Source organism: Cervus elaphus, chromosome 17 (genome assembly GCF_910594005.1).
Source record: "Cervus elaphus chromosome 17, mCerEla1.1, whole genome shotgun sequence".
Classification (NCBI taxonomy): Eukaryota; Metazoa; Chordata; class Mammalia; order Artiodactyla; family Cervidae; genus Cervus; species Cervus elaphus.
Genome location: NC_057831.1, coordinates 39,353,721 through 39,374,976, shown reverse-complemented (window position 1 = coordinate 39,374,976; position 21,256 = coordinate 39,353,721).

The following is a 21,256-nucleotide window of genomic DNA, read 5'->3' as shown; positions in this document are numbered from 1 at the left end:
GCTTTGGTCTTTTCAGCAGTCATGTATGGATGTGAGAGTTGGAGTATAAAGAAAGCTGAGCAGAAAGAATTGATGCTTTTGAACTGTGGTGTTGAAGAAGACTCTTGAGAGTCCCTTGGACTGCAAGGAGATCCAACCAGTCCATCTTAAAGGAAATCAGTCCTGAATACTCTTTGGAAGGACTGATGCTGAAGCTGAAACTCCAATACTTTGGCTACCTGATGCAAAGAACTGACTCATTTGAAAAGACCCTGATGCTGGGAATGATTGAAGGTGGAATGAGAAAGCAATGACAGAGAATAAGATGGTTGGATGGCATCATTGAGTCAATGAACATGAGTTTGAGTAAACTCTGGGAGTTGGTGATGGACAGGAAAATCTGGTCTGCTGCAGCCCATGGGGTTATAAAGAGTCAGACATGACTGAGTGACTGAACTGATCTGAACTGAACTGATTGTCAAAAACATTAAATAATATATTTGCCATTTTAATAATTACTGTATCAAAATCAAAGATTAATTCAGAAAGAATACATGGCAAGCATTTTTTAATGAAAAATGTTATTTAATAATAGAATCAATGAATAGTATATTTCTTCTCAATTGCATGATTGTTATTATTATTTTCATAATATCAAATGCTCTTTATGCTTCAGCATAAAGCTCTATCATTTTCTTTACTGTATAAACATATTTAATTTGTCATCATGGTATTTAATATTTGTATCTGTATTTATCTGTGATATCACCTAATTTTGTTTTTCTATTTGGAGGTTTCATCAACTGGTGTTATGAAGATTTAAATAATGAATTGAGACAAGTGCTATAAAGGAAAAGTGGAGGAATGTATGAGGAATCAAAGCAGGAACTCTAAAATAGAGTGGGGTGTGAGAAATAAAAGACTGTCAAAGTACCTGATATTTAAGACATGACTTAAAGAACAAACATATAAAATCTTTGTAGTCAAGATGTGGAGAATGTGGAAGAGACCTCTTACTTAAAAAAAATAATAATCATGCAAAGTCAAATCTATTTCAAATTCAGAGACAGGCTAATAGCTCTGTACTATTGGAGCATAGGAGAGGAGGCTTCAGGGCCATTCAAATTTATGGCAGAAAGAAAAGCAAAATCATGAAAAGTAGAATGTGGGGAAGCAGCCAAAGAGTTAGGAGAAATAGCACAGAAATTTTATAAAAAGCAGACTGTCATGGTGTCGAGCAGGGTATTCGTAGGGATGTTTTAGATACTAGTGTATCTAAACTAGAGATGTTTGGCTTAAGCCAAGAAGAATTGTGTTGGATTCCATCTTATCCACACAATTGTTGATTGATCCAGTATCTCAAGATGGTGTAAAGGGACATGATTTCTCTACCTCTTGGCAGTGCTGTCCACAGTGCAAATTTCGTCTTAAGGCTAGCTTCTCTCTTGCCATTGGAAAACAGAGTTATATGAGTTCACATCCCTTAAAAGAGAGCTTTCCCTTTTTGAGATCTTTCCCCACATCTCTTTATGTTCCAGTATGACTGGGTCACCTGCTCATTTCTGCAATGGCAAGAGAAATGGAAATACTTTTAGATCAATCATGATGGTATTGAAAATAGGTCAGGTAGCTTCTAGTGTATGTGACTTAGTGGTAAAGGGTTATGTCCTAGATTCTGTCACAAAGGAAGACAAGAATAATAGATGCTTTATAGGCAACTGACAATGTGTACTTCAAAATTAATGTAAAATTAAAAACTAAAAAAAAATTGCATTTGATTCAGCAACTAGGTCATTTGTGGATATAGCAAGTTTCAATAGATAGGAACCCAGATGTAAATGGGAGGAAGAGGGAATGAGAATCAAGAACTAGAGCTCGAGAATTAACAGCATTTTTCAACATGTTTGTGAAGGTTACAGTAATGAGATAGAAATAGGCATAAGAAGGGCAACTAATAAGGCCAGAAAGACAGTTGTAGATGGGATCTAGATGAAATATTGAAGATTTAGCCACCCACGTGCAATCATATCTTCTATTACAATGTAGTACTAAGTATGAAATGAGATGAAGGACTTTTTTAAATCTGTGAGAAAACATGCAGTTATTCCTTCGTGATATAAAAATGTTATTCTATGAAGGTCATTATGAAGGTCTATTATGAAGGTCATTATGAAGGTCTATTATGAAGGTCATTATGAAGGTCTATAAGGTCATTAGCAGAGAATGAAAAAGGCAAAGGAGATTAGAGAGACCAAGTGGTCAGTAAGGGAGTAGAAAAATGTCTTACCAGGGAAAGCAGATAAGGAATCCAGATGGTGTTGAAGGCACATTTGGGATTTTATGCTATGGTTATCCATTTTTTGAGCATTTGGTTTTGTTTTTTTCTCTTTTTTTTTTCTTTCAGGGGTACAATATCAAGAAAACATGGTGTGTGTGTGTGTGTCTTTAATAATTGTACATGTGTATATTGTTGCAAGGTTTCTAAATCTCAGAAAATATTTTTCATTTTCTTAGACATGCTAGCCAGCTAGGCTAGACATGCATTTTCCCCTCAAAATTTTTTTCTTGAAACTAGTTTGAAGAGTACAATTTTGAAACAACATAGTTTTATTCTTTTGTGGATATTTGTTTTGCTAATAAGTTAGTATGCTTTTTTTTTATTTTTCTAGATATAGGTTTCTATTTGCTCATTTTACATCATCTTTTCACTTTGCTCAGATAGTTTTTTTTTTTTTTTTAGTTTAGGAAAGTTTTAATCTACCAAGTTACTATATTCCAATTTATTCTATTAATATTTTATGGATCATAAACAAAATTTACCTAATATACGCTATTATGGAACAAGTTAAATTGGGAACAAACCCAGTCAATAGACTGTATTTTAAGTTCTAGCATTCTTCTTTATACATGACTGAAGTCCATGCCCTAAGCCAGTGGCTTACAAGGTTTGGTATCTATCACAATAACTTGAAGAACTCATTAAAAGACAATGGCTGGATCCCATCAATACTTTCTGATTCAGTAGGTTTCAGGTTGGAGCTGAGAATATACATTTCTAACAAGTTCCCAGAGGGCATTCACTGACTGGGGGCTACACATTGAAAACAAGTATTCTAAACTATTAAATTTTCTTGCTTCTTCAAATTAGAGTAGAATGATAAGGGGGGAAAAGGAACTATGCTGACAACACTAAAAAATTGTACCATGTGAATTCCAATGGCTTCATTAATTTTTCTGCATCTGGTAAGTGGTTATTTGAAAGAAACTTCACAGAGTGGCTAAGATTTGAATGAAGCTTTGAAAAAGGTGAATGGCTTTCTAACAACACAGATTATTCCAAGTAGAAATATACTGCTTGGGAAGGCAGAGAGATAGCTCTCTATGATGATGTAGAATAAGAAATGTGATGAGCCACTGGTATGGATGTTATTTGTAACGTATAATAAGGTATCAGATGTGTCCGACCAAACATCACTTGAGTCTCTTTCAATGTGGCTATGCACTTGTTTGAAGAAAAAGAACACATAAGAGCTAAGTAAATGAACTGGAGCCAGACAGGTCTGGTCCAAATCCCTACTCCACAACTGATTGGCTCTGTAAAGTTGGAGAAAGCATTTTATCACTCTCAAACTCCTTGTTAGTTTGCTAAAACTGCCACGACAACATACCACAGACTGGAAATTTAAACAACAGAAATGTATTGTCTCACAGTTCTGGAAGCTAGAATTCTGAGATCAAGGTGTTGTCAGGGCTATACTTCCTCTCAAGTAAGGAAGGATCTGTTCTAGGCTTCTCTACTAGCTACTGGTATTCCTTGGTTTGTGTAACCAACGTGGTCTTCTCCTTGTACATGTGTCTACGTCCAAATTTCCCCAATCAGGACTCTACCCCAGATCTCGTCTTAGCTAATCACATCTGCAATGACCTTATATTCAAGTAAGTTAACCTTGTTTAAGGAGGTTAAGGATGCAACATATGAATTATAGGGGACACAATTTAACATATAACACTCCTCTTCCTCTCCTGTGAAAGAGGCTTGTTTCTGTTCGTTGTTTAGTCACTAAAGTCGTGTCTGACTCTATGACCCCATGGACTGCAGCGTGCCAGGCTTGCCTGTCTTTCACTATCTCCTGGAATTTAAAGTTATATAATTAATAGTCTTGTTAAGGAAATTAAATGAGAAATGTATGCAAAGTTTTCTCTCAGAAGCTTTTCAATCATTGTAATACTATTAATTTAAAATATATCTATTATTGTGTAATATTCTTGAGGTTGTCATCTTTTACCAGCCTACCATCTATATTAAAGTCACAGGTCTATAAATCCTCCTAATACATTAAAGATGAAGGAGTTTCAAAAAGATATATTGGGAAAAATTGTTATTTACCTTTTCTTACTTTGTAATTTATTCCCTCCTGCTTGTAGAAGGGTTGGATATGTCTGACCTGTTTCTATGGATGCAGAGAACCAAAGTCTTGTGGTGGCCCCATTCAGAGAGAGAATCTCCAGGACGAAAGGCTGCTCTCTCTTTATACTAGACTAGCACTCACCTCTTTTCCATCCTCTTTTCTATTTACTTATTTAATTTTTGTTCTGTTTGCTGCCAAAAGTGTCCCAAATGATGAGCTCCTGCACTGGGCCTGTGACCAGCAGGAAGAGAATCAATGCTGAGAGCACATTCCCACAGCTCAGTGGGCAGCATGCAGGTGGTAATGACTTTCAGTCACAATTTGTGCAAGGTCCAGGGCCATGCTGCAGACTGCTAGTCCATTACCAGTTTCCCTGCTCTCTCAGTCTGTTACCAATTTAACTCCCCAAAGCTCCCTTTCACTCTCTCTTTTGCTATTGCGCTTTCTTATTCAATTACAGTGACTGCTCAAGGCCTGAGCAGAAGATTGGTGCAGCGCAAAGCAAAATGAAGCTGCTGTTCCAATACAATGGGCCTGCATTGGCAGACATTTGAATTGAAAATGGATTTGGCCATTCCTTGATCATACTGTTTGGCCATTTTTATCATACAGATGCAATATTTTGGTCAATTTTCTAAGGCACCTGGTCTTACATTTCCTACTCAACAAAGGAACAGGAAGACAGATTATACAGTGAACATTGGGTTTGTTTCATTCAGTTGTACTAAATATCCCCTTGTTACCCCCAGTTTAATGACAAGGGCAAAAGCAAGATGACCCTCAAAGGGAAAAATATCCAAATAAAGATGTAGGCTTGCATATTTATATTTACATAAATTCATCTATTTTTAATTGGAGGAAAATTGCTTTAAAATATTGTGCTGATTGCTGCCATATATAAAAAGGAATAAGCCATAGGTATTATATACATACATTTTTATAATAGGGGAAAAATAAGTTTGAGTATTTATCTAGAAAATAATTACCACTTACATATATATAAGATATATACCTAAGTGCTAATAGTCTCTACAAACACTAGAAGTTTCTCAGATAGGAAAACAGAGATTTAGTGAATTTAAGTTACTAACATACAGTTCAGTCAGTTTAGTCATTCAGTTGTGTCTGACTCTTTGTCACCCCATGGACTGCACACCAGGTTTCCCCGTTCATCACCAACTCCCAGAGCCTGCTCAAACTCATGTCCATTGAGTCGGTGATGATATCCAACCATCTCATCTCTGCCAGCCCCTTCTCTTCCTGCCTTCAATTTTTCCCAGAATTAGGATCTTTTCCAATGAGTCAGTTCTTCATATCGGGTGGCCTAAGTATTGGAGTTTCAGCTTTAGCATCAGTCCTTCCAATGAATATTCAGGACTGATTTCCTTTAGGATGGACTGGTTGGATCTCCTTGCAGTCCAAGGGACTCTCAAGAGTCTTCTCAAATACCACAGTTCAAAAGCATCAATTCTTTCTGCTCAGCTTTCTTTATACTCCAACTCTCACATCCATACATGACTGCTGAAAAAACCAAAGCTTTGACTAGATGGACCTTTGTTGGAAAAATAATGTCTCTGTCTTTTACTTACCATGCTGTCTAGGTTGGTCATACCTTTTCTTCCAAGGAGCAAGCGTCTTTTAATTTCAAGGCTGCTATCACCATCTGCAAAGATTTTGGAGCATAAAAAATAAAGTCTGTCACTGTTTCCATTGTTTAACATCTATTTGCCATGAGGTGATGGGACCAGATGCCATGATCTTAGTTTTCTGAATGTTGAATTTTAAGCCAGCTTTTAAACTCTCCTTTTTCAATTTCATCAAGAGGCTCTTTAGTTCTTCTCTTTCTGCCATAAGGGTGGTGTCATCTGCATAACTGAGGTTATTGATATTTCTCCCGGCAATCTTGATTCCAGGTTGTGCTTCATCCAGCCCAGCATTTCTCATGATGTACTCTGCATATAAGTTAAATAAGCAGGGTGACAATATGCAGCCTTGACATACTATTTTCCAGATTGGGAACCAGTCTGTGGTTCCACATCCAATTCTAACTGTTGCTTCTTGACCTGCATACAGAGTTCTCAGGAGGCAATTAAGGTGGTCTGGTATTTCCATGTCTTTCAGAATTTTCCACAGTTTCTTGTGATCCACACAATCAAAGAATCTGGCATAGTCAATAAAGCAGAAGTAAATGATTTTCTGGAACTCTCTTGCTTTCTCGATGATCCAAAGGATATTGGCAATTTGATCTCTGGTTCCTCTGCCTTTTCTAAATTCAGCTTGAACATCTAGAAATTCATGGTTCACATCCTATTGAAGTCTGGCTTGGAGAGTTTTGAGCATTGCTTTGCTACTGTGTGAGATGAGTACATTGTGTGGTAGTTTGAGCATTCTTTGGCATTGCCTTTCTTTGGGATTGGAATGAAAACTGACCTTTTCCAGTCCTGTGGCCACTGCTGAGTTTTCCCAATTTGCTGGCATATTGAGAGAAGCACTTTCACAGCATCATCTTTTAGGAAATGAAATAGCTCAACTGGAATTCCATCACCTCCACTAGCTTTGTTCATAGTGACGCTTCCTAAGGCCCAGTTGACTTCACATTCCAGGATGTCTATCTCTAGGTGAGTGATCACACCATCATGGATATCTGGGTCATGAAGATCTTTTTTGTTAGCTCTTCTGTGTATTCTTGCCACCTCTTCTTAATATCTTCTGCTTCTGTTAGAGCCATACTGTTTCTGTCCTTTACTGTGCCCATCTTTGCATGAAATATTCCCTTGGTATCTCTCATTTTCTTGAAGAGAGCTCTAGTCTTTCCCATTCTATTGTTTTCCTCTATTTCTTTGCACTGATCACTGAGAAAGGTTTCCTTATGTATCCTTGCTATTCTTTGGAATTCTGCATTGAAATGGGTATATCGAAAGATATAAGGAAACTTTTCTCCTTTGCCTTATACTTCTCTTCTTTTCACAGCTGTTTGTAAGGCCTCCTCAGACAATTGTTTTGCCTTTTCGCATTTCTTTTTCTTGGAGAAGGTCTAGATCACTGCCTCCTGTACAAAGTCACAAACCTCCATCCATAGTTCTTCAGGCACTCTGTCTAACAGATCTAACCCTTGAATCTGTTTGTCTTTTCTACTATATAATTATAAGGGATTTGATTTAGGTCATATCTGAATGGCTTAGTGATTTTCCCTACTTTCTTCAATTTAAATCTAAATTTGGCAATAAGGAGTTCATGATCTGAGCCACAGTCAGCTCCCGGTCTTGTTTCTGCTGACTGTATAGCGCTCCTCCATCTATGGCTGCAAAGAATATAATCAATCTGATTTCGGTATTGATCATCTGGTGTTATGCACTTGTAGAGTCTTCTCTTTTGTTGTTGGAAGAGGGTGTTTTATATGACAAGTGCGTTCTGTTGCAAAACTCTGTTAGTCTTTTCCATGCTTCTTTTTGTACCCCAAGGCTAAGTTTGCCTGTTACTCCAGGTATCTCCGGAGACAGCAATGGCAACCCACTCCAGTACTCTTGCCTGGAAAATCCCACGGACAGAGGAGCCTGGTAGGCTGCAGTCCATGGGGTCACTAAGAGTCAGACAAGAGTGAGCCACTTCACTTTCACTTTTCACTTTCATGCATTGGAGAAGGAAATGGAAACCCACTCCAGTGTTCTTGCCTGGAGAATCCCAGGGAGGGGGGAGCCTGGTGGGCTGCTGTCTGTGGGGTCTCACAGAGTCGGACACGACTGAAGCGACTTAGCAGCAGCAGCCAGGTATCTCTTGACTTCCTACTTTTGCATTCCAATCCCCTATAATGAAAAGGACATCTTTTTGGGGTGTTAGTTCCAGAAGGTCTTGTAGGTCTTTGTAGAAGTAGATACTGTATGTAACATACAGTTATATCACCATTAAAAATAGAAGGGCTAAAATTTTACCTTGAACTCCAGATGGGTTCCTTGGAAACTGTGCTCTGGGTAGAGTTTGCTGATATTACATAACATCCGGCCCTATTGCCAAACGTACAGCAGTTTTAGTTTTACCTAATCATAGTGCCTTCCAGGCAGGACAAAGGTACCATCGCTAAGGATCTACAGCACTTTCCTTGGTATCTTCTGTTTTCACACATCCTCTCGCCTTGGCAAGCTGAAGAAAGGCAGGTCCAGGTAAGATCACTGGATCCTGTGTCACTGTAAAAACAAGCTAAGAGGCAAGCGTCCCTTTTCCATTTTTGTAACTTTAACAGAGCTATAATATACAAGTTAATTTTAACCTGCTTCCAGCTCAACTATCTTGCCTCTTACTTCCCACAGTTAACTGGAACAAATTTAATCACACACACACACACACACACACACACACACATATTATATATATACGTATAAAAAGAGAGAGTTATATTGCTTCCCTGATAAATTGATATTTTTACCAACCAGATTTTTAGCTAGAGTCTATCCATACTGTTTCCTAAATCTGGGCATTTGGGTGGATCCAGTAGTTGTATACCTAGTTCTTTTATTTCATCTCAAAAATTGCTATAAAATAATTTTTATGATGACATTTGATTGTGTCTATTGTCCCTTTATCATTTCTGAATATATCATAATTGAAACCATTTGATAAATCATGATTTGAATGGTTAGCTAAATGAGATTATTACAATCCTCCTTGTCCTTGTGATGTTTAGCACAAGTATATGCTTGTAACATTTATCCAATATGAACTGAATTTACATAAACATTTGTACTCACATGACTAAATGCATTCACATACTCATTTTGCTATTTGTTTTTTTCTAGCTAGTGCTAAAGCAAAGCCAGAGCGATCTAGAGATGGTATTGGGGCCCATGGATAACGAGGACTAATGGTAACAGTTACAGTTTTCTAGTGGATAGTGGAGATGGAACATCTTAAGAAGACTGAGACCATTAGGGACCCCAGTGAATAAGGAAAGACCAGCTATATAATTGCTTTCATCAGCCTTTCTAAACAGGGCTCCACAAGAGAATTATACCCTGAATCTCCAAGAGGCATCTATTTTACCTAGTGAGTTTCCCACTTTCCTGTTCATCTAATACGCTACTACCTAAGTATCATCTTTGAAGGAACTTAGGTAATAGTTACTGGGATCATTTTCTGGATTATGCAATTTAGATGAAGAATCACACTTGAGCTCAGGAAAACTACATATATTCTGTCACTCCTCCACTCTCAAAAACTGTGGGAAAGAGATCATCTGACCAGCAAACACTGACCCACAATTTAGGGCCAGGTGGATACTGGCACCCATGAGAGCTCATTCCTTCCAGTCTAAGCCAGGTTTTACAGACTCTTACCTCTGGGGAAGCTACTTAATAGGTCTTTTCATTTTCTATAGAATTTTTCTCCCTTAAAGAACTGGACATGGAACAACAGACTGGTTCCAAATAGGAAAAGGAGTACATCAAGGCTGTATATTGTCAACCCTGATTATTTAACTTATATGCAGAGTACATCATGAGAAACGCTGGGCTGGAGGAAGCACAAGCTGGAATCAAGATTGCCAGAAGAAATATCAATAACCTCAGATATGCAGATGACACCACCCTTATGGCAGAAAGTGAAGAAGAACTATAGAGCCTCTTGATGAACATGAAAGAGGAGAGTGAAAAAGTTGGCTTAAAGCTCAACATTCAGAAAACTAACATCATGGCATCTGGTCCCATAACTTCTGGCAAATAGATGGGGAAAGGGTAGCTGACTTTATTTTTCTGGGCTCCAAAATCACTGCGGATGGTGATTGCAGACATGAAATTAAAAGACGCTTACTCCTTGGAAGGAAAGTTAAGACCAACCTAGACAGCATATTAAAAAGCAGAAACTTTACTTTGTCAACAAAGGTCTGTCTAGTCAAGGCTATGGTTTTTCCGGTAGTCATGTATGCATGTGAGAGTTGGACTATAAGGAAAGCTGAGTGCCAAAGAATTGATGCTTTTGAACTGTGGTGTTGGAGAAGACTCTTGAGAGTTCCTTGGACTGCAAACAGATCCAACCAGCCCATCTTAAAGGAGATCAGTCCTGGGTGTTCATTGGAAGGACTGATGTTGAAGCTGAAACTCCAATACTTTGGCCACCTGATACAGAGAGCTGACTCATTTAAAAAGACCCTGATGCTGGGAAAGATTGAGGGCAGCAGGAGAAGGGGATGACAGAGGATGAGATGGTTGAATGGCATCACCAACACAATGGACATGGGTTTGGGTGGACTCTGGGAACTGGTGATGGACAGGGAGGCCTGGCGTGCTGCGGTTCATGGATTTGCAAAGAGTCGGACATGACTGAGCAACTGAACTGAACTGAACTGAACTGAAAGAATTGCCCACCTAGATATATAGCCATTTAAATTTAGTCAGTGAAGATGGAGTGTCAGGCCCCATTGATCACTGTCTGTGAAGCTGGAAAATTATCACAAAATAATGTAAGTATATACAAAGAGAAAAGGGAACTTGCTTAGTAAAGACTTAACAGCTGAACACTGTCATAAAATAACATCCACTCTTTTTTTGGAACAATAGATTAAGATGTCCCCGGAACAGGCTGTTTTAAAGTGCCTTCTCATTCTGAGAAAAGGTCACAGTTGTGATGGATATGGTTGTTCCTTTCTTTTGTCACAGTAAATTAACAGACTTCATTAGGTGAAGTGTGATAAATAATGAAACAATAGAAAACAGTTGATCTAGATCTAGAGAAGCAAGGAGAAGTTTCTGATCTAGCATTGAAATCATGTTTATTAGCCACATCTTGGACAAATTTCTGTTTCTTTAAGTCTCAGATTCAGCACTATAAAATACTAACCATCAATCTCAAGTGTTTTGGTGAAACTGAAGAAGATATAAATCCTACATATGCTCCAAAGAAACAATTACAAAGTCCACCATGGTTTGCTGATTGAAGTAGGAATATTTTAATTCATTTGTATTCTGTGCTTTACAGACAATTTATCCATTTCTCTCAACACCACCGTGAACTAAGCCAAGGAACATTCCATGACTTGCCTGAGGTCAGAAAACAAATTCCAAGCTGAGCCTGGACTCCTCTTGTCTGCTTGATTCTCAAGTCCAATTTTTGTAGTCTCTTCAATATATAATGTCTGTAGTTGTCTAACTTTTAAAATGCCTCCATTGATTTTGCTTTCGCAAATCGTTCGCCTTATAATGTAGACTGAGTGCCACCAACTGAAGTGCAGGATGAGGAGTGAAGGCAGAATCTTGGAACCAGAAAGCTCTGTCAAAGTCATCTAGGTGAACTCCTTGCCTTATGTAAAGCTCACCAAACTATTCCAGACACATTGTCAGGGATGGAATTAACAGCTCTGCTAACTCCTCTGCTGCCTAGCCATGCTTGCTACCCGCAGAGTTCCTCCTTACATCATTTGAATTCTCTCCAACTGCAATTTATGCCCCTCTTCTCTTATTCTGGCCTCATCAGAGAGAGAGAACAGCTGGTCACCATCCTCCATATAATCATACTGGGGATAATGGAGGTGGTTATTGAGTCACTCTTCCCCAATTCCAGTCCAGGTTTTGCTACATGGACCTATTTACTGGGGAACTGACAAAGACGGCAAGTAGAAGAAAAAACATTTAAGACATATTCACACCTAGTAAAATGCTGATTAGAAAAACTGTTTTAGGAGTGAATAACACTATTCCTCATTATTTTACCACAACTCATGTTCTGCAATTGTTTTAAATCTGAAGCCCATTCCATAATGGCTAATTATATGACTTTTCATACAATTTGCATCTGGCTTTATCTGAGTTTGAGATAACTAAGTTAGGAAATCCAAAGTGGAAAAAAAAAAAAAAAAAGGTTTGGGCAGCAGCCAGCAGAATATTTGATCCAAGGCACATGTGTCTGGAATTAAATTTGGGAGTTAGTCTGTGCTTTCTAAGTCATGACAGCATATGAAGGGGAACCTTCTTATGCTAAGAAAAGGAGAATGTGTAGGCTGTTGCCTTACAGGAATTGCAGGGAACAGGGATAATTCCTAGAAACTACCCAGATTGACTGAATGACTTTTTGGCACACCAGAGTGAGGGATTAGAATGGAAACCTCCCTATAATTATCCTGTCGGGTTCCTGAGAGGTCACCTGTATAGATTTGGGCAGGGTCAGCTAGAGAGTACAGAAAATAAGGCATTGCCTAAATGGAATGGTTTTTAAGGTGAGCAAGCCCTCTGTTTAGTAGTCAACCTAGGTATGTTGCTTTGTTCATTACAGCTTTTTATTTTTTGAGACTTTTAAAAAGTTGTCTACATCTCAGACTTCCTTATTGGAGAGGTAATAGTCTGCATTAGCAAGTCAGCTAATGCCCATCTTTAAAGCATGATGTTTAAAGAACTGGGAGGATAGTCAGACTCTACTTGGCTCCAGACAAGGTGAGAGAATGATCAGAATTCTTTCATTTATTCTTTCACTCAATTATCCATCAATACATTGGGAATGAAAACAGCATTTACCTCGTAGGGATAAGCATTAGATGACTTGGCAAATGAAGAGTTTGTAATAGTACATAGTACAAAATAACAGCTCCATAGATGCTATGTTATTACTAAAGAGAGAGCACCACTGTTCTTCAGGAGGTTTTCCATGAACATTCAAAACTATTGTTTAATGTGAAAAGTTCTTTAAGACAAGGTTCTGGAGCAGGAAATATCTTCGTGATTATGTTTTTAGAAATAACAGGGGGTTTCAGAAGATGATAATAACAGAAGGTGATAATAACTATTTAGTGCTGGTTAGAGTCCATCAGAGATATTTCATTTTTCTAGACATAACACTTTAAAAAGAATATTGATTTATTTGATTTTATCCCTGGGAAGCAACCAAATAGAAAAAGGATTTCAAACTGATTTAAATGCGATCAATTTAATATAATTTTATGTGTTCCATTTAGAGAGGAGTTAGGCTGAGATATGACTGTACTCTCGCATGGCTGTCTATGGAATATGAAATCTTTCTGGAGAATAAAACTAGGACCATACAGAGTGGAAGTTTCTAGAAAAATTTCATTCATTAGATAATTTTTTCTGGCAATAAAATGTGATCAAAATATGATTAGGCTTTTCAAGTAGTATGTGGATTACTAAAAGGGTACAGGACAGACTTGAAAAGAATATTTTGAGATTGGTCTATAACCTCCCCAGATCCTTTTCAAAATTTTAAAATTTGATTAAGAGCATTCTTAACCTTGATAATTACAAAGTTACAAATTGTTATAAATTAACAATGTTTCAAAGACCAAGTGGAATAGCAGACACACTCACCAAAACAGTTTTTATACAAATTTATCTGAGGGCAAGCAGTTGTCTGTTTTAAGTATTAGGAAAACAATTTTTCTTTAATTCTCCAATTGAGCTTCCAGACATTACACTCTATAAACCCTCCGTAACTTTGTAACCAGATATTAAAAGCACCTGTGAAGGCCAGGGAAGGTCCACTTCCTATAGAGGTACATCATTGACTGCGATGGATGGCATAATCAAGGAATGCAAGTAGGGCTTCTGGTTCAAGTCAAGAGTAGCTGGGTCAACCTTTTGTAAAACAGTTATTTGCAAAGAAACTGAATACACTATTCAGCTGGTTGTCTGTATCCAAAATCCTTGTGAAGAATTTAATTCATGACTGTACAATGTCACTGGATAAAATAACATTTGCTGATCATTATCTCTAAACCTCTGACCTTGTCTATTTACACAGTCTCATCTACAACTATGTTCCCTTTCAACGTGTTACAAACACAACGGCTTTCTGCTGTCTCTCGATCGAGCTAAGTTCACTACTTGCCATGTTTGGACTGTTTTCTCAGTCTCTTCTACTTTCAGATCTTTGCATGGTTGTTCCCTCATGATCATTCAGATTCTAACTGGATAGTCCTCTCTGGCCATGGATTTAAATGTATAATATTGATCTCTTCCATAACATTACTCTTCATCTTATTACTCCATTTTATTTTATCATAGAATTTGTTATCTTTTTTTTAACTTCTGCAATACAAGTATCTAGAATATTATCATATATATATACTTACCACATATTGATTTATCTCATCTATATTTATGTGTTTATTATCTTCTCTCTCCCACCGAAATATACATTTCTTTGGGTCAGAGGCCCCTTTTACATGTTCACTGTGGATTTTCCAGTGCTTGGAAGAAAGTGACATCTCCATAGTTTTTTTTTTTTTTTTTTTAAGGAATGAATTCTGTTTGTGGTAGGCAATCACATGTGAAGAACTTAAGGTTATTTTAGGATGGTGGATGGTATGATTTTGTTTTTGCTTAAGCAGTTTTTTTTTTTCTTATTATCTAAGATGCAAAGCCCTGACCTTACAGACATGAAAGTTGATTCATCATGCTATGCTGCTGATGAAGAGAAATGAACTATGCAAGTCATCCCTAATTTTTCTGGTTCAGTTGCTTTCTTCTCTGAACTGTTTCAGCACCACTATTCTAAACAAGACTTGGTCCTCTGAAGGTAAGACTAGAAACTAACTTAGAGGTCAGAGCTAGTGGAGCAGTATAGAAAATATAAAAAGTGTCCTAAAACTCTAGAGAAGAGCCTCAAGAGGATGTGGATAAAGAGAATAAGGTTAGAGACAAGTAAATGCTACTAGCAATGACTTTGGTGAGGTATAATAAAAATCTGCCAAGACCTGAAGCTACAGGAAGCAAATAGAACTCAAAGAAATAAAAGGAAAGAATAAATTGATTTTGACAGATGAGGGCTTCTGCAATATAATCCCTCTTGAAGACCCAGAAGCTGTTCACCAGTCCCTCTTTGTCCATCTAAGAGGATCCAGATGTTTCTGACATATCGACTCTATTATCTAATCAGTGTGGTCATTTATTTCGTAAAGATTACTGAATGTTAAGTACAAAATCAGAGTCAAAAATAGTTAACGAAAATAAAAATTATACACGGTATATGCACATATAGTTCTATATCATCTTTTATATTATTATCACAGTTTATTATTGTTTGGAAAAATATTTCTTTAATGCTAATTGCCACTATTATACAGAAATAATATCAGGAACATATTTTAATCACCGTTTGTTACTTGATTAATTACTTAGAGTTAATTTAGCAAACACTTATTGGGTATCTTCTATGATAGGATGCATGATAGGTCCTGGACAAACATGGTCTCTGCCTCAGGAAGTTTACATTCTTGTAGAAGTGGAAGATGCTAAAATATTTAGGATGATATTGGATTGTGATAAGTGTTTCATGGAAAATAAAACACCATGAGGTAGTGATAATTGTGCATGAGAGGATGGTGTCACTCAAGAAAGGATTAATATTTGGCCTGAACAGAATTTAAACTGAGATCTGAAAGCTGAAAAGCACATAGGAAAAAAAAAATAGATCTCTATGATCTGTTTTGATCATAGAGACAAGAAAAGAGACTAAAAGGTACAGCATAGTTTTGAGTAACTGTAAGGAAACCCCTGGACTGCAGACCAGTGAGCAACGAAGAGAGCAGTGGCAGAGGTGAACAAAGCAAAAACCCTGCTAAGTTTGTGGGTTATCTTTGGGGAGTTCAGGTTTTATTCTATGCCCATTGCAAGCTTTAGAGCAGGGGAGAAATCTAATTTGATTTACCTTTTTGAAAAATTGCTCCAGTTAAAATACTATATATTGTAGAAAGGTAAGCTGCAAAGGCAAGTCTTGGGGATCTTCTTGGAGGTGACCAGTTGCGAGATGATGGGTTTTAACCATGGATATGCAGTGAAAATGAAGATAATAACTGTAGAATATGTGAAGAGTTCAGATGTATGGACAACAGAGAGAGAGCTGAGCTAACTACTAGATTTTGGCTTGAACATCTGGTTTGATGTTGATATCATTTATTTACAAGGAACAGACTGAGCTGAGTGAGAAAGATGTTCAAATGGTGAGTGTCATTAATAACATTCTTAATTAGTTTCAGAGACCATTCTGTATAGCAGATCTCTCATATGTTTTTGAAGTTCAAAGAAAGTTTGGGCTAGGAATATATATATATAGTTGAAATGTAAAGTGATTGACATGGAAGTGATCATCCAGAGAGAAGGTGTAGAGAGAGAGAAGAGGGTAAAACCTAGACCCAATCTTGGGAATATCACATAGAGATCAGAGAGTAATATGAAGTAAACAAACAAACAAAAAACGTCCAAATGGAATTACCAGTTGAATAAAGTAAAACTTATGAGAATGTGAAATTATATAAACTGAAGGACTGTTGCAAATACATGGGATCATTTATTTCTAGTGAGCAGTGCTAAAATGTGTAGAAAGACTGAAGACAGGCATTAATGATGCATTTTAGAATTTAGTTTGGAGGTCATTGTTGGCTTCATAAATACATTTAAATAGATCGCTGAACACCTAGATACACATGAATCAAAGTATTGAACACTAAAGACAGTCTTAAAAAAGATCAGAAAACATGGATAGACTTACTTGTAAATGAAAGATGATTATTTACATTCATAGCTGAATTGTCAGAAGCATCAAAGAATAACATCTACAAAGTTAGGAGAAAACTCAATTCTAGTGAAACTATCACTTAAGAATCAGGTCTAATTACTTCACACCAATTAAGACTGCTACTCAAAAAAAAAAAAAAAAGAAGAAGAAGAAAAAGAAGTTTGTGTGAGAATGCAGAAATACTGGAACATTTATTCACTGTTGGCAATGTAAAAGGACACAGTCATTAAAGACAAATGGTGGCTCTCAGAAATTTGAAAATAGAATTAGTATAAGGTCCAGCAGTCTAACTTCTGGGTCTTACTCAAAAGAATTGAAAGCAGGAGCTAGAATAGGTATGTGTGCATCTATGCAGTGTCCAAAAGGTAGAAGCAATCCAAGGTCCCATTCAATGGATTGATTGATAAATAAAATTTTGTTATGTATACACCAAATTTTGTTTATCCATTCTGCCACATGTTTCTTTTCTTTTTTTAAACCACAATTGAAATGTAAACAAAAAAATAAGTTTTGAACTTTTTGAACATGTAAAGTTTCTCAGCAATACCTAGGAGTCTAGAGGCCATACTTTGAGACCTCCTAACATATAGTAATCTTATTAATACATATTAAGATGACACATAGTAATTAAATAATATACAATCATGTACTAAGGACTTTTCTCTGTGTTTTCAAACTACTATCCCTTTAAACCACCACAACAGCCTGATAACTTAAGTACCATTGTTCTCTTTACAGTCATAAACTTCTCATCTTCGAAGAGTATAATTCATATTGGTGATGTAAAGTAACTTAAGTGAAACTGAGAGAACTTTGCCTAGGCCTCTTGAACTGACTGGTCTCACAATCTTTCCTAATGGTAAACGTAGTCTTTTCAGCAGCGCTTAAGCATTTAAACTGTTCCTTTCCCTTAATTCTTCTGCAGTGCTGGTTTAGGCTGATTTTGGCACATTAGGGTCTTTGTTACTTGTTGGCATTATTACTTTTTCTGCTCTAAGAACTCATCACATTTTTGTCAAAACATTGAGTTTTCACGCTTCCCCTGCTCAAGCATTTCCTGTAGTGTCACTTCTCCAACAATCACATGGTGCAAAGCAGAAGGAAACACCCACACACCACATTATATTACAGTTCTCAAAAGAATAACCTGATCTTCACTGTCTTTTTCCCCTTAATCGCTAATGTTTACAAAAGCTTATTCATTTCCCTCTTCTATTTTTAAATGGCATCCCAAGGATCCTGAGGGCTGGGTGGGATGACAGTTTGGGGTAGTATTAATATTAAATATCCTCCCAGGTGGCACAGTTGGTAAAGAATCATCCTACCAATGCAGGAGACACAAAAGACCCAGGTTTGATATTTGGTTCAGGAAGATCCCCTGGAGTAGGAAATGGCAACCCACTCCAGTATTCTTACCTGGAAAATCCCATGGACAGAGGAGCCTGATGGGCCATAGTCCAAGGGGTCGCAAATAGTTGGACATGACTGAGCATGCACTGACATATCTTCCACTCCATTGTGAGATGAATATGAACACTGCCATGTCTATTCTAGCTGGAAAATATGCAAAATATATAGCTAGACTTTTTATAAATACTCAAGGATGGCATCTTTGCATAGTTTTACAAATGTGAAATTTTCATAACACTAAAGAAATAGTGTTTATACATGTCAAAAATTTATCAATTTTGCTCAAGGAATTGTGTTCAATATCAGATTCCTTTGCATAAATATCATTCTTTTCAAAAAGAAATTCCTAGGCTATATTTTGCCAGAAATACAGATTAAATAGTTCTGAAGTAGAGTTCTTAAACTTATACTTTTAAAAGTCCCCTCATGTCATTCTTAGGTAGAATATACTTTGAGTACAACTGATCTCGAGTATGGGCTTCCCTGGTAGCTCGGTCGGCAAAGAATCTGCCAGCAGTGCAGGAGACTGGGTTAGATCCTTGAAACTGGAAGATCCCCTGGAGAAGGAAATGGCACTCCACTCCAGTGTTCTTGCCTGGAAAATCCCATGGACAGAGGAGCCAGGTGGGCAACAGTCCATGGGGGCACAAGAGTCAGACACGACTTTGTAAGCTGTAATGATAGTTGGAACTCTTGTGTGGCATGAGTACACAGGCACTAGTCTAAGTGTTTGAAAATGCCTTCTTGCCAGGTGGCAGTCAATCCAGGTGGGTTACCCCCAGAGTCTGCTTTTAACCATGCTTTTTTTTCCTAACTTCATATAAAATGCCCAAATTATCAGATATTTGCAAAGGAATAAGCCAGAGAGTTGAAATTTGCCCTCCGACTTTATCTCTTTTAGTATTTTGAATCAAACTATCTGTAAGATCCCCTAAACTGAATCTCAAGTACTTAAATATCTGTTGATTAACCAAGCACTTGAAATTGTATAAGATCCTTCTAGACAATTTCCAAAATATTGGTTATGGGAAGGTTTCATAGTAAAGGATGAAAAAAAAATCTCAAGAGCCAGGGCCCGTCATGCTGCAAAGCTAATCTCACAAATATCAGCAGGAAGAGTTGTGACCTCTCTGGTCACTTCGAGATCCAGGAGGGAGGTGGTAATTGTGGGTATGGCGAAACTTCCCAAAATTCTAGGGCTCCAGTGGAGAGATACATGGACCACTTCACTCCCAGCTGAGTTCAGGATAATGGAGACACAGTGGCTTTACCAGGAAAGAACACTTACTAAAGAGAAAACATGTTGAAATGCTCTCAGGAATGTGAACTAAAGGTACTAAATAGAAAAGTAAAACAACTTTCTCAAACAAAATAACACCTGTTTCCATTCAAGTACTGATTTGTAAAACATGGGATAACTATATATATGGTCCAGAGAAGGCAATGGCACCCCACTCCAGTACTCTTGCCTGGAAAATCCCATGGACGGAGGAGCCTGGTGGGCTGCAGTCCATGGGGTTGCTACGAGTTGGACATGACTGAGTGACTTCACTTTCACTTTTCACTTTCATGCATTGGAGGAGGAAATGGCAACCCACTCCAGTGTTCTTGCCTGGAGAATCCCAGGGATGGGGGAGCCTGGTGGGCTGTCGTCTATGGGGTTGTACAGAGTTGGACACGACTGAAGCGACTTAGCAGCAGCATATATGTGGTCAGTCTCTACCCTTCTCCTCTCAGAGGCACACTGTTATTCTAATAGATAAATTGCAAAATTAAAGTTGGCCGAAGAAACCTGATGATCTTAGGAGCCATCATTCCCATTTTCTAATCTATATCATGTTTCAGTATAATGTCAAGTAATTGAGTTATTGGGCTTGGGGCAGGCACAGACCACTAATAAGCCTACCCATGAACATTCAGAGGTTGATAGTTTTCAGATAGAATCCCACACTTATTCTATTTAAGAATTGAAAGCATCCTTGCAGCTATATAATTAAACATAAAGCACTTTGTGACAGTAAATAGTAAACTAATGCCATTTAAACCAAAACTGCAGTTTAAGGCTAGTCTATTAGAATGCAAATTCTGGGGTCAGGAGATCTTAGCTTATATCCAGTCTCTATCACCTATTTGGGCTTCCCAGGTGGCGCTAGTGGTAAAGAACCCACCGGCCAATGCAGGTAGATGTAAGAGACATAGGTTTGATCCCCTGGGTTGGGAGGCTCCCCTGGAGCAGGGCATGACAATCCACTCCAGTATTCTTGCCTGGAGAATCCCTTTGGTCCATAGTGTTGCACAGAGTTGGACACAACTGAAGCAACTTAGCACACATCACCTATGAAGGGCTTTTCAGGTGGCTTAGTTGTAAAGAATCCTTCTGCCAAAAAAGGAGACACAAAAGACACAAGTTAAATTCCTAGGTGAGGACAATCCCCTGGAGGAGAAAAAGGCAACACACTCCAGTATTCTTGCCTATAAAATCCCTCAGACAGAGAAGCCTGGTGGGCAATAGTTCATAGGATCACAGAGTTGAACATGACTGAGCATACACACCAACCACCTATTAAATGTATGACTCTACAAAAGTCACTTAACCTTTCTGTGTTTCAATTTCCTCATCTGTAAAATGTGAATAATATATTGCCTAACTCACATGGTTACGATGAAGATCAAATGATTTGATACATATGAAATTCTTGAACAGTGCTTGACATATAGCAAGAATGATATGTGGTAGTTAACATTATATTATTAGTCATCAGAAATATTTTAACATCCCAATCAAAGACCTAGGTTAAAAAATGGTATAGGCTGTATGTTCTGTAGGACTTCCAAGAGGGAGAAATCACTGTGAGCCTCAGTAATAACATTCTCCAATTTAAACAGTTTCTCTACTTAAAAAATGGAAATAGAAGAACCTGCCTTTCCAGTATCTTAGAGCTGTGGTGATA